A 14,831-nucleotide genomic window follows, 5' to 3' on the forward strand; every position below is an offset into this window, starting at 1 on the left:
CCCATATGCCCTGCAACTGCAAATCTGCTTTCTGTCTCTACAGATGTGTCTATTCTGGACATTTCATATAAATGGAATCATACGATATGTGACCTGCTGTTTCTGGCTTCTTTCACTTAGCATAATGTTTTCAAAGTATCATCCATGTTGTAGGATGTATTAGAACTTCATTCCTTTTTAAGGCTAAATAATAGCCCATTGTGTGGATAAACCACATTTTATTTATGAATTCATAAGTTGATGGATACTTGGGTTGTTTCTATCGCTTGGCACCACTTTCATTTAATGAACATTGCCTGAGCTCCTACAATGACCCTAGCACTGTCCTGGGGACTCACTCATTATCTATTATTGAATCCTCAGTACTACTCTCAACTGAAGTGGAAATGATTTCCCCATTTTAAAGATAAAGGAATGGAGCGTAAGCAAGATTTAAGGAATTTGCTGAGATAAAAATTAGCAGTAGTCCAGCCCAACAAACACTGGCTACGTGCTCACAGTCTGCAGCCCCCACGCCAGGCCACAGGGCACAGAGTGAAGAGCAGGGTCCCTGTCTGTGTGATAACAGACATCCCATGTCAGACTTGCCAGGCAGACTCAGTATCACTTACTTCTATACTTTCCATTTCATTGGAAACTCAACAACAATTCTGATATGGCTTAATTTGTAATGATCTGTCTGAATAAATTCCTGATAAGGGAAAAATAAAACCTACCATCAGACCCAATGATTGTGTCAGTCCCTCCCTGCGTATGACAGATGGCACTGTCCAATTTCAAGTGGTTTGGGCCTCACTGGTTCAAGTGTAAGTCACCAGCTCCTTTCTGACCTTGGCAATGCAACATCACTGTCTCTACCTGTAGCAACAGCTCCCCGAGCTTTATCAGTCTCCTCAGAGGCCTAGGACCTCCATTCACTCAAAATACCTCTCTCAAAACCCTCCAGATACTCACAACTGATCAGTAATCATAATGAGGAACTTCCCCAGTGGTCCAGTAGTTAAGACTCCATGTGTCCACTGCAGGGGGCATGGGTTTGAACCCTGTTTGGGGAACTAAGATCTCATATGCCATCCACCATAGCCAAAAAAAGAGAGAAAACAGACTTGCAGTTGCTGTGTGTGTGTGTGTGGGGGGGGGGGGGCGAGTAGTAAAGATGAATAATCTCGTATATAAGGTCACAAAGAGCAATTTAAAAAATAATCATAATGATGATGATTTATTGAGTTTGGCACATGCCCAGTACCTTCCAAGCATTATCTCCTTGGATGAGCCTTCCATCCCTGTGAAATTGGCTCTTGATTTGATCATTTTACTCATTATCCCCTCATTTACTGGCAAGGCAACTAAGCCTTGGAGAGGCAGATCCTAGGTGGACCAGGTTGCAAGCCCAGGTCTTTCTGCTCCAAACTGGACTTCAGGACAGCTGTGCCACATCACTGTGGGGACCTGTGCGTGCTCCGGCCTTTGGCACCCTCAATCCTGTTCTTGGTGACAGGGGTATATAAAAGGCACATGTCAGTCCAGTTGTCTGGGATCTTAGGCAATCCCTGCAGATGTCATCTGCCTCTGTGAACAGCGCTCATAGGATCCTGGCCAAGAAAGAAGCAGAGGAACCAGAGATTCTCTTTAGGACTTGGCTTTCAGTGCCAGAAGAGTGGAGCTAAGACAGAAATATCACATGCAGAGCTGCTAGAGGAAATTCTCCTGTTGCCCTCCAGATACAGGCCCACAGTAAACACAGGCATAAAGCTCAAACTCAGCAGACAGCCAAGAAATGCAAACCAAAACAACAATGACCTCTTAAATTGGCAACAGTCTTTTAAATCACTAAAACCTAATGCTGGTGAAGGCATAAAGAAACACCCATTCATCTGCTGGGGAGGAAAGTTTGGTAATATGCATCAAATATCTTAACATTTTTCACATCCTTTCATCCAGCAAATCCAGTACAGGAGTTTATTATAAAGAAATAACTGTGGCTGAATGCTGAGACTTAATGTTTAAATCATTAAACGTTTCTAATAGTGAAAAACAAACAGAAAAAACCTCTTAACTATTGAATAATAAGGAATTGGTCAAATAAATTATGGTTACACATATGATGGGATACTTTGCAACTATTAAAATAATCACGTAGAAGGTCTTTTATGACACTGAAGACATCTAGGATATATTAAACAAAAGTAGTCTATTAAATTCCATTTACGTAAAATATTTTTTATAATGTGAAATATTTTGCACACAGAAATGATTGGAAAGACATAAACCAAACTGTTGACAGTAAATTACTTATCTGAATTTTAAACAACTTCTTTAACAAACATGGATTCCTTAGATTAATCACATAGTGTTTAAGAGCATAGTGTCTGGGGACTTCCCTGGTGGTCCAGTAGCTAAGATTCCATGCTCTCAGTGCAGGTGACCTGGGTCTGATCCCTAGTCAGGAAATTAGATTCCACATGCTGCAACTAAGAGATTGAATGCTGCAACTATAAGAACCTGCATGCCACAATGAAGATCAAAGATCTCTTGTGCTGCTACTAAGACCTGGCCCAGTAAATAAATGATCTATATAAAAAAAAAAAGAAAAGAAAAAAAATGAGTGTAACTTTTGGAATCAGACTGCCTCAGTTCAAATCTCAGTTCCATCCCTGATTCATGGAAACCTCTCTGAGTTTCAAAGTACAAATGGAGGTAATAACAATTCCAAAGCACCTGCTCAGGGGGTGTTGGAGGCTCTAAATGAGAAGGTATGTGTGACATTCTCAGTACAGTGCCCCAGGGTGATTTATCATCACCATTGCTATGATTTCTATGACTATGTTTCTGATAATACAAGTCATGTAATTAGGAAGGAGAAGAGCCTGAGCATTTGCCTGCTTCCTCACCCACCTCGGAAAGCCATGTCTGCTAGCTTTCCCCACTCAGGGCTGACATTTGCCCTCAACTTCCTGCAAGGCATTCAATTCACACTTGCCAGGATTCCCGTGTTCCATCCTCCTCGCCCTTGTCCACAGAGAGGAAGAAACAGTCCAGCAAACACTGGTGTGCTGGCCCCAGAGTGAGACGCGGAAGTTTACAAAAACCATAAGCAAATGTTTGGTTTGGGAGGAGAAGGAGCAGAGGCTGCGTGGAAAAAGGAGACTTTTCAGAAGCCCCTGGAGGAGACTGCCCTTCACTGCTGGGCCTCCTTCTTTCCCCTGTTTGTTTCTTGACTTGGTCCTGACCACCTCATTTTCTCTGAAGCATCTGGCCCCAATATGGGGCTGATTTTCATAAATCCAAGACATCTCCCTTAGCCCAGCAGACTTGGAAGAAGCCAAGGAGAAACCCCACAGTGTTGCCAGCAGAAGCCCTGAAAGGCAGAGGCAGGCAGGAAAGAGGAGGGTGGTTAATAACCAAATGAGGACCAAGGTGTGCCTGGGGCGCAAGGCATGTACAGGAAGCTGGTGTGTTCAGAATACAGACGGATGAGCCAGGGAGAGAAAGAGATGCCCCTGGAACCCACAGAAGCCTCCAGCAGGTGTCCACCTACCCTCGATTTCTTTCCTCTCCTGTGGCCCCTCACTAGACAAGAGCTGGCTCATATGGGTTACAGATTTCTCCAGCTGTGGAAGAACCAGATCAGGGGACATGTTCTGTCCCCTACATAGACACACACAGGTGCACACACATGCACACACCTCCTTCCAGGCTGGGAAAGCAGAGGGTATGGAGTTCTAGCCAGATTTCATCCCCCGGTTGCTTTAACCCAGACGCATACTTCAGTCCCTTCTGCCTGGAGATACCAATACGTGATCCCAAGACAAAGCAGAGTAAATGTTGCTGGGTGGAGCATCAGGAACAAGCAATCAGGAACATTAGACTGAAAATAAAAGAAAGAAGTGAATGAAAAAAAAAAAAAAGCTGTGATTCCTAGAAATTCCCACTCCACCCACTTCCCACAACTATTCTATTACTCCAAAATGAGAAATTAATTCCTCCAGGATTAGGATTGTGAAGAATGTGCCAAAACCCAAGAAAAAGGCTTTATGTTTTCAGGGTGTGAACTTGGCTTAGCTGGGACTCACTAAGCTGCAGCTAAGGGAGCCTGGGCTCCACCTCTTTGCTTTTTTCAGCACTGTCTCAAAATACAGTTCGTCAAGGATGCCCTGAGCCTGTCAGCCTCCTCTGTTACGGGTGTCGGTGATAGAGCAGAGTGGGCAGCAGTACTCACGGTGCTGCCTTGTTCTCACTATTCAAAGAATGTGAAGGTCATTGTCCCCTTCCACCTTACAGGGAGTGGAGGCCAGCTCCTCTCATCCTGAACTCTGAACCTCAGCAGGGAGGAAATAAGCCACCACTGTAGAGGCCACTACACTCAATCCTTACCCACTCACTTATTTTAAAAACACAAAGGTCCTAAACTAACCCGGGTGTTTTCAGCTCTGGACACACATTAAAACTACCAACTGGGCTTCCCTGATGGCTCAGTGGTAAAGAATCTACCTGCAGATGCAGGAGACACGGGTTCGACCCCTGATCTAGGAGGATCCCACATGCCATGCAACAACTGAGCCAGTGTACCATGACTATTGAGCCTGTGCTCTAGAGTCCGTGCTCCGCAATAAGAGAAGCCCCTGCAATGAGAAGCCGGTACACCACAACTAGAGAGTAGCCCCTGCTTGCTGCAGCTAGACAGCCCACATGCAGCAACAGAGATCCAACACAGCCAAAAAGAAAAAAGAAAATAAATAAAATTATATACAAAAATCTACTGTTTCTCAAACTTTTCTTGTGCATAGGAATCTCCTGGAGGACTGGTTAAAATGCAGATTTGGGGACCCCACCCCAGAGTTTCAGATTCAATTGGTCTGGGATGGGGCTGGGGAACTTGCATTTTAACCAGTGCCCTGGTATTGCTGGTCCCTGGTCCACTGCCTCCTGCTGTCTTCAGACTGACTCATGTGATCTGGAGTGGGATATGGACAACTGCTATTTAAAGGGGCTGAAGCCAACAGGACTCCATGGGGCTCCTGGACACAAAAGCCTTTCTGTGTCCCCCATTTCTTGATTACAGGAAATAGGCTTCATTCAGCCTCAACTCAACTTCCCTGAGTTCCTAGCAGCAGATTCAGTCACTAATTAAGGAAGGGAATGGATTTGGAGACCGAGTGGAACAGTCAAGAAACAATAGTGCAGTGTAGGGCAGGGTCCTGGTTCCCCTCAGGGAATATACATAACAATACTTCTGAGCTGTTCTGCAGATGCTGAAATCCTCACGGGGGTGGGGGGAGTTAACTGCATGCTGCTCACCAGCTCGGGAGATCCCAGAACGCTGAAACCAGAAAGTTGATGATGCTGACGCCCACTGACCTCACCATCAACCAATCAGAAGAATATCCATGAACTGATCACGCCCTCCTCCTCGAACCATTACTATAAAACTCCTCATTACCCACCTCCAGGTTGAGACACGCAGTTCTGAGAACATTAGACCTCTGTGGCCTCCTTTGCCTGGCAAAGCAATAAAACAATTCTCTACTTCACCCAAAACTCTGTCTCTGAGATTTAATTTGTTGTCAAGTTAGAGAGGCTGGATTCGGCACCAGGGTCCAGGAGATCCTGGGAGAACCATCGCTAACACCACAAGGGCCAATTGAAGTGAGATCAACTACAAGAGCATATTCAGTACAAACAGCTGTTAACAGTGAAGTACTTACTAGAATCCAGCTGTTCTCAACCATGGCCTTATCTAGTGTTTATTCCTTTTTTACATTAAAGGAAAATCTTGACATCTCTCTCTCTGATTTAGCAGGTCTGTAACTTCACAGAGGCCATTTCTGCACATCCCTGCTCTGCCCCTGGTTCTGGCTGATCTTTGGGGCACCAGCACGTGGTCACAGCTCTCAGCTCTCAGTTTGCAGGTCCATTGGTGTCTTAGCATCTTCCCTCTCCCCTTTGTCCAAGAGAAATGTTCCCCTTCCTTGCACATGGCACAGAGAGCCCTTATGGCACGCCTTCCTCATGACCCAGCCCGAGGATCGCTGACTCATCTTGATCCATGGAAGAGCCGAGGTCCACTGAGCCCAAGACTTTTGGCCAGCCCTGGGAAGTTCAGTCTGCCTAGCACACAGCTGATCCTCAGTCTGCATGGGCATAAAGCCGCCTCCAAGACCTGGCAGCAGTGTCAGGGTGGGCCTCCAGCCCCACTGTGGGAAGATTTACAAAACAAAGAGCAGATGCTTCGGTGATGACTTCACCGCAGAATGGGGCCCAGTGCATTTTCATCAGGGAGAGAAAGGTCAGTGGCTGCCGGCCAAGTCCTGCTCAGAGAAGCCTCAGACAGACAGGCAGACAAGCACATTGCCCAGGCCGCCATAATGAGAAGCAGAAAGAGAAGAATGGACACACATTACCACCCCTAGGCCAGACCCTCATAAGTAGAACCTTATTTAATCCCTACAACAATTCCATAGTAGATACTGTCATTGCTTCTAATATTTTCAAGAGGAAACAGGCTCAGAGAGGTCACATATCCTACCTACAGTCACACAGCTGTAGCTAACATTTACTGTTATAACTAACATCTTACTATATGCCACTTGCTTTATATATATTGACCCATTTAATCCTCACAACGGTCCTAGAGGTAGTGTTTTAGTCTGCATAGGATAGCGTGTGCCATGGTAACAAATAATTCCCAAAGTCCCAGGGCCTAAGATAACAAGGATTTACTTCTTATCTACATGAAGTCTATTGTGGGTCCATGAGCCTCTCTGGGGCATCTTTTCTTCATACAGTGATTCAGCAAGCTGGGTAGCTTTGATCTTATTGCTCAACCAACTGAACAGGAGGCCTTGGTGCTGAGGCAGAGAAAAAAACTGGAGAGTTGTACGCCATCTCTTTTACCCTTTCTCCCAGAAGTGACTCATGTCATTCAGCCCACAGGCCATTGGCCAGTGCTAATCACATGGCACCTACCCAATTTCAGGGGGTAGGAAATACAGGGGAACAGACAGAACGTTTGGTGACTATCACTATCTCTGCTACAGTAAGTACTGTATTTTTTTTAACAGTTTTTAAAAAATTGAATGAAATAAAAAAGATTCTTTAAATTCTATAATGCTTTACAAAATTTCACGCACACGATTTCATATAATCCCATCATGACACTTTTATTTCCCCCACCTCTATATTGCCCCTCCCAGTAGGTACTATTATTATCCCCATTTTACAGACAAGAAAACTGAGACTGAGCAGAGAGGTGCCATGCTGCATTAGTTTGCTAGTGCTGCCATAGGGTACCACAGACTGGGTGGCTTAGACAACAGAAATTGATTGTCACAGAGCTCTGGAGGCTAGAAGTCTGAGATCAGGTGTCAGCAGGGTTGGTGCCTTCTGTGAGGAGTGAAGGAGAATCTGCCTCTCTCCTAGCTCCTGGTAGTTTGCTGGCATCCTTGGTGTTCCTTGGCTGGTAGAACCTTCACCCCAGTCTCTGCCTTTGTCTTCACATGGTGTTCTCCTTATGCGTGTCTGCCTCCAAGTTCTCCCTTTTTATAAGGACATCACTCATATTGGATTAGGGGCCCTCTCTTCTCCAATATGACCTCATTTTAACTCATTCCATCTTTAACAATCCTATTTCTAAATAAGGTCACATTCCGAGGTTCTGACAGTTAGGAGTTCGACATATGAATTTTGGAGGACATAATTCAGCCTATAATTCTTGTTCAAGGTCACACAGAGCTAATAAGATGAATAACTTGTACCTTAGTCTGTCTGACTAATTTTAACTCTCCATCCAAGGTGATAATTACTTCCTCTGAAATGGGAGGTCTATAAAGCGTTTGGAGCCATGTTGATGATGAGAATTAATCATGTTATTCTTGTCAGTCTCCAAAAGCAAGGATCATACTTCATAAAACCACTCTCACACTTGTCTTTAAAAAAACATGATATCCATTTAAACGAGGATTCTTATAAATAAAATCTTCATCTAGGATGTTGAAAACTGCCTGTAGATTAAAACCCCTCTTCCTCTCTACCATCTCCACCCAAATAGGATGCAGTGTTCTCCTTAGAACAGACAGTTGTGGGGCTCTCATCTCTCAGGTCCCACCCATAGGCCGGATCTAGAGGTTGATGCCTCTGCTTTTCCCATCTTTACCAACTGGGATGGTGGTCTGGCCCCAACATAGATCTGGGAGGTGTGACAGCTGACCTACCACACTTCCTAGGGTCTGACAGTAAACCAACTGGACATGGGAAAGGGTGTGTGTGCTTGCATATTGATTCACAAACCTTTCTGCCCTCTACCCCAGGTTCCTACCCTTTCCTTCTCCCAGCCCCACTGGACACAGATCCCATGTTTATCTTCCTAAGTTTTCATCTTTGCCCAACACCACCCCCAGTAAGTCTTCTGTTGGATTGGTGCAGGATTCCTCCCTGCTTAACCCAGAGAGGGAGAAAACAATCCAAATGTTTTAAAGTCTTGGTGTCAATGTTCTTGCATGTCATTTTCTAACACCTTCCACCTACAACAGTATAACACACCTGGTGGAGATGCCCGATGAGCAAGGCCATGCCCAGCAATGGGCTGAGCATCTCATCTAAACTCTCACAGCGGGCCTGAGATGCCTCTGAGGAAGACAAAAGAGCCTGGCACTAGTTAGAGTGGTCTGGACAGATTTTAATCAGTAATAACCATTGCAGTAGGGAGAAGAGTCAACGTGAGCTAAACTCAACTTGGACTTGTGCAGAGGTGTCTGGGCATTTTAAAGGGAGAATGAGGGAAGAGGGAGGTGGGTAAGCGGGGGCTCAGGAGAGTCAGGGTAGTGAAGACCAAGGTGTTGGTCCAAATGAAACCCCTGACTGTTGGCTTACTGGCCTTATAGAGGTTGTGCTCCTCCCCTCCCATGGAGGTCGGGAGGGGGGCAATCTCTTCAGGTAACAGCTAGGACAGTCAGGTCTATCAGCAGCCATGAGTTCTCCCAAGTGGGCACTTTAAAAGGGACCAGCATCCATCCTAGGAATATGACCCTGAGTGTTAGAAACTGTTAGTGTCTGTTCAGGTGTCTTTTAAAAAATTTTTTTTAATTTATTTATGACTATGCTGGGTCTTCATTGCTTTGCACAGGCTTTCTCTAGTTGCAGTGAGGAGGAGCTGCTCTTCTTTGTGGTGGATGGGCTTCCCACGGCAGTGGCTTCTCTTGTTGGAGAGCATGGGCTCAGTAGTTGAGGCACATGGCCTCCGTTGCCCCACAGCATGTGGCATCTTCTCTGGACCAGTGATGGAACCTGTGTCCCCTGCACTGACAGGCAGGTCCTTATTCACTGTGCCACCAGGGAAGTCCTGTTCAGCTCTTTCTAGTTCAAGGTTAAGGCCTACTCCACAAGAGGACTCAAAGTAGCCTGGCTGGGGTGTGGTCAAGGAGAGAATCCCTGTCACTTCTATCATTCTCTGCCATGTCTCCCATGAAAGCAGGTCAGCGTTCCACCTAAGGCCACATACCTGGGGAATGGTCAAGCCATACCTGGCCTCCTGAGTTCCTCGCTATGTCTCTCTGGTTTCTGGCTTACCTCTCTCTCCCTGGGTGCGTCCACTCACAACCTGCCCCCCGCCCCTATTACTCTGTGCTCTAGCTGGGGGATGATGTGTCTATGAGGGTCAAGGTGCCAGGAATGAGGCGTGTGAGTGGCCCGAACAAGTTACTCACCCTCAGGCTGAGTCCGCACCCTTCCAATGGAGGATTATAGAGCATTCTCAAAGTGGGTTGGGGAGGCCAGTGACCCCATTCAAAAGCTAATGATAACAGCAGACAGTTATGCAATACTTATGATGGATCAAGTACTTTACCCAACCTGATTTTTTTTTTTTTCCTGAAAGTAATGCTCAGAGTTTCCTCTGCCACCAAGGTGTGAGGGTTATTTAGAGTGAGTCATCAGTCATCTTGGCCAGAGGATGAAGAGGGCACACAGCCCCACTCCCTCTCAGCCTTCAGACCCTGCCGGCCTCCTTGGGTCTCTGTCTCGTGGAGAGAAGTCAGTGTGAAGCTATGGCTTGGGCCCAGGGTCTGAGTGGCCCATGGTTGAGGATGTAGTTCTGACATCCCCTGAACGGAACTGCAGTTTGTTACCTGGTTATTGTCCCTTTCTAGTCTCATTTTCCTCATCTGTGATAACTCTTGGAATTATATGAATGCTGTGAAGTTTAATGAGATAATGCAGATAAAGAGCTTAGGAGAGAACTCAGCAGGTAGAAAGCCTCAAAAATGTTAGCTTAGGGACTTCCCTGGTGGTCCAGTGGCTAAGACTGTGTTCCCAATGTAGGCGGCCTGGCTTTGCTTTCTGGTCCGGGAACTAGATCCCAAATGCTGCAACTAAGAATTCACATGCCATAACTGCAGATCCTGCATGTTATGATGAAGATCAAAGATCCCACATGTCATGGGATCTAAGACCCAGCGCAGCCAAATTAAAAAAAAAAAAATCTTAAATAAAAAAATGTCAACTGCACTTATGGCTTCCCAGGTGACACTAGTGGTAAAGAACCCACCAGCCAAAGCAGGAGACATAAGAGACACGGATTCGATCCCTAGGTAGGGAAGATCCCTTGGAGGAGAGCATGGCAACCCACTCCAGTATTCTTGCCTGGAGAATCCCATGGACAGAGGAGCCTGGGGGACTACAGTCCATAGGGTCACAAAGAGCTGTACACAAGTGAAATGACTTAGCACACACGCGTGGCAGGGATGAACTTCAAAATCACATCTACTCTGGGAGATGTGGAGGGTGGACAGGGGTAACTAAAGGCCACCCCCACAGTTGGTCCTGTAGACCCGCGGGGCAGAGCCTAGCACAGGGGGAGCTCTGACCTGCTGCGAGCCCCAGTGTAGGATATCATCCCAGCCCTGCTGCTAGCCTCCTTCAGCCCCTGAATACCCTGCTCTGCTCTGAGGCAGGAGGCGGTTCATACGTGCACCAGGAGCAGCTCCCCCCTGTGACTTGGCTCATAGGGAGGCTGGCGGGTGTGGGGGATAAGGATGGGAACCCAGGAATCTGTCACCCTTGAAGACAAAGAAACAGCCCTTTGCTGTTTTTATTGAAAAGAAATTCTCCTGTTCAAACCCAACTGCTGCATAGAGCCCCAGCCTCAGACTCTGGGCCAGTCCAGGTCCCTCCTGGGATCGTGGGACCCCTGTCCTGAGGGATGAGCCTCCCCCCAGATTCTCACCTCCCCTCAGGGCACTTCCCATCCCAGCACTGGTTCCCTAGTTGTTAGCCACAGAATCCTGCCCCCCACAGTGGTATCTCACATGGGGATGATTAAAAACAAGAATAAAGCCCCAAACTAAAAGCACAGCTGTTATGCTTGAAGCCCTGTCCTCCTATCCAGCTTTTAATAATAATACAACAATGTGCTCAGTTACTCAGTTGTGCCTGACTCTTTGCGACCCCATGGACTGTAACCCACCAGGCTCCTCTGTCCATGGAATTTTTCAGGCAAGAATAGTGGAGTGGGTTGCCGTTTCCTTCTCCAGGAATGCAACAATAGCTATCATTTATTGTGCTATGTTGGAAGGACATTCGCCTAAATCCAACACTCACAATAACCACATGGGTGGTATTATTGTTATCCCTGTTAAACAGTAAGGATGTGAGAGTTGGACATTAAGAAGGCTGAGTGCTGAAGAATTGTTGCCTTTGAACTGTGGTGCTAGAGAAGACTCTTGAGAGACCCTTGGACAGCAAGATCAAACCAAGTCAATCCTAAAGGAAATCAACCCTGAATATTCATTGGAAGGACTAATGCTGAAGCTGAAGTTCCAATGCTCTAGCCATCTGATGTGAAGAACTGACTCACTGGAAAGGACCCGGATGCTGGGAAAGACTGAGGGCAGGAGGGGAAGAGGGCGAAAAAGGAGGAGATGGTTGGATTGCACTACTGATTCAATGGGCATGAGTTTGAGCAAAATCCGGGAGACAGTGAAGGACAGGGAAGCCTGGCGTTCTGCAGTCCATGGGGTCGCAAAAAGTCAGATACAACCGAGCAACTGAACAGCAGCGACCATGAAACAGATGGGAAAACTGAGTCACAGTGACATAAGCCACTTGCCCAAGGTGACACAGATCAGAGCGAAACTGCATAAAGGCCCCCTGCATCCCACTCCTGACTGTAAAGGCTCTCTCTGCCCTCGATGTCCTCAGGGACACACATGCCATCCCAGGGCCCATCCCTCACCAAGGAGTCTCGGCTCTGAGGGGTGGGCACATAGAGTCCTAGGCCTGAGCATCCGCCTCTGGCCACTTTTCTGTGTTTACCCTGAGGCCGCCATCTGGACAAAGCCTCCTTGTCCTGCCTCAGGAGGTAGCAGGGTTTTAAGGACATGGGTTTAGTACCAGGGCTGTTTATCATCAGGACTGGGTTTCCTCTCCCAGAGGTGAAGAAGTTGCCCCACAAACTGTGTGGAGGCGATATCAAGCTCACCACCTCATCCTCTGCTCCCTTCCCCGGGGAACACAGTTCTACCCGACAGAGTGCCACATACACACCCAGCACACTCACTCACATACACACACGCCTGCAAACACACACATGCAGTGTATACATGTACATGGCCTTCCAGGAAGCAGGGAAAAGCAAGAAGTGTCTTTCTTGAGTCTCTGAATGATCTCATGGGATTCCTGCACATCTGAAGTCATTTGCAAACTGTGGTGTGTGTGGCTTGTGCATAAGAAGTGCAGGCTTATGCAGGACATAATCTGCAGGGCCCAGGGCAAAATGAAATGTGGAACCCATTGTTCAGAAAGTATTAAAAATTTCATGATGGCAACAACAGGCCTGGGGCCCTCCTGAGCCCAGGCCGCCTGCTCAGGAAGGGGGCCTCATGCCTGTGAGTGGGTTGGATGTTTATATTGCAGGCACTTTTCTGATTAGAAAGTTCAGAGCTGTCATTAGAATCTCAAGAGGGTCCATGACTCTCAAGGTTAAGAATCCTTTGGTAGCAGAAGGCTGGAGTTAGAAGCATGGGTCTGAGTCCCAGGCATATCGTTTACTAGCCACGGGACCTGGACCAAGTTCCTTAACCTCTCTGAGCTATTTTCTCATCTGTGAAAAAACAAAACAGGGTTATAATAAAGCCCACCTCACAGGGTTAACATGATGACAGGGGCAATAGGATAAAGAACTTAGCACACAGCCCGGCGTGTCAGTTCCCGGGAAGTACTGAGAGTAGTTAGTTACTGAACTGTGAGTTCATTCTGTTTTACTTGTTATGTTGGAGTCATGGCCCTGTGTCACCTTGACCTCAGCAAGTTGTGCCTTCCGAAGCAGTCCTCGGCAGGCCCAGCACAGCGCCTGGCAGGGGCTCTTGTGGACAAGAGCTGACGTTCCTGAGGACTGGCTTGGTGTCTTTGCTGGTCTCTCCCTCAGAGCTTGCCCTGTTGGCTGCCTGACTGGTTTGGTCTGAGTGCCTGGGCCACACGGATATGTGATAGGTAGCCACAACCTAGCAGACTTAGGACTGGTGGATGGTCTCTGGGTTGAGCTTAAGAGGACTGGGCCCCTCAAGAGGACCGCCTAGCTTTTAAGTCCAGTGTCATCCTTGACAGAGCCTCCCTCCAAACTGGGGCACCCAGGAGAGGGTTCTTAGGAAACGTGGGGCCCAGTGGCCCACGGCAAGCATGTATTTCCCCTCTGGGTACCCACACGGTGGCTCCTCAAGGGCATCTGTGGCGCCTCAGCAATTGTCTCCTCTGGGCCAGCCAGCATCTCGGGGGGAACTGCTGCGGCACCCCGCAGCCTGGTGCCCTGGCCCCCTCACTCCCTTCAGGGTGGAGCCTCCTAGTGGAAAGGAAGAGGGGGCACCGGGGCTGAGGCCACTGCACGCTCCGCCCACAAGCGTGACCTGAGGCGCCTGCACCCCTCAGGGTCTCCACCGCCATGTTTCTAGCCTTCAGGGGCGGGAGGCGGGCGGTGTCCCCTTCATTTCTGCCTGGAGAAGCCCTCACACCCATACCAAAGCTAGTGTTTCCACAGGTACAATGTGCATCTTTGTGCTGATGAAAAGCGGAAGCAGCTAAACGTTCATCCAGAAGGGAGTGGAAAATAAATGGCCGTTGAGAATTAAAACTATCAGTAAACTCTCAGTAAACGATGGATATTGCAGCCACCAAGCCATTACCTTGTGGCCGCCTGGATGGTGAGCCCTGAGAGAACTCAGCATGGAGACAAAGGGGGTGCCCACTGCCAAGCCTGTATAGCAGTCATCCCCAATGGTGCACCTGAGGAAACTCAGGATGAGAAAACACAGGACACTGACCCCAGATAGCTGAGGTACGTAGCAAAGGAACAATTTCAGTGAGCCCAGACTCTTGCATCTTCCCATATATAGAAACATAGAAAAGCACCAAATTCCTTAACTTGAGATAACTGATTTTCCTTTATTAACTGTATCCTTTTGATATTCCACCTACCTGGTCTTTTTTGGTAAAAACTCCTAAATATCCTGGCTCCTCCACCCCCCACCACCCCCTCCACTTGCCTATTCAGAATGGTTTCCTCAGAGTTATCTGAGATGCTGTCTCCTGGACTTGAAGTCCTCAGAAAGCTCACCAAGTAAAATATAACTCTTGACTTCTAGGTTGTGAATTTTTCGGTCAAAACTATCGTACTAGAAACGTTGTCCAGCAGTTCCTAAAAGCCAAGTGGGCTGACACAGAAAGGTGTCTAGGATGTATTTTTAAGAGAAAAATGAAAAGTGCAAGATAATATAGTATAAATAATTTCTGTAAAAGTCAAGTATACATTCTCTAAACATACCTATGCACAGGGAAAGGTCTGGAAA

Source organism: Odocoileus virginianus, chromosome 7 (assembly GCF_023699985.2).
Source record: "Odocoileus virginianus isolate 20LAN1187 ecotype Illinois chromosome 7, Ovbor_1.2, whole genome shotgun sequence".
NCBI lineage: Eukaryota > Metazoa > Chordata > Mammalia > Artiodactyla > Cervidae > Odocoileus > Odocoileus virginianus.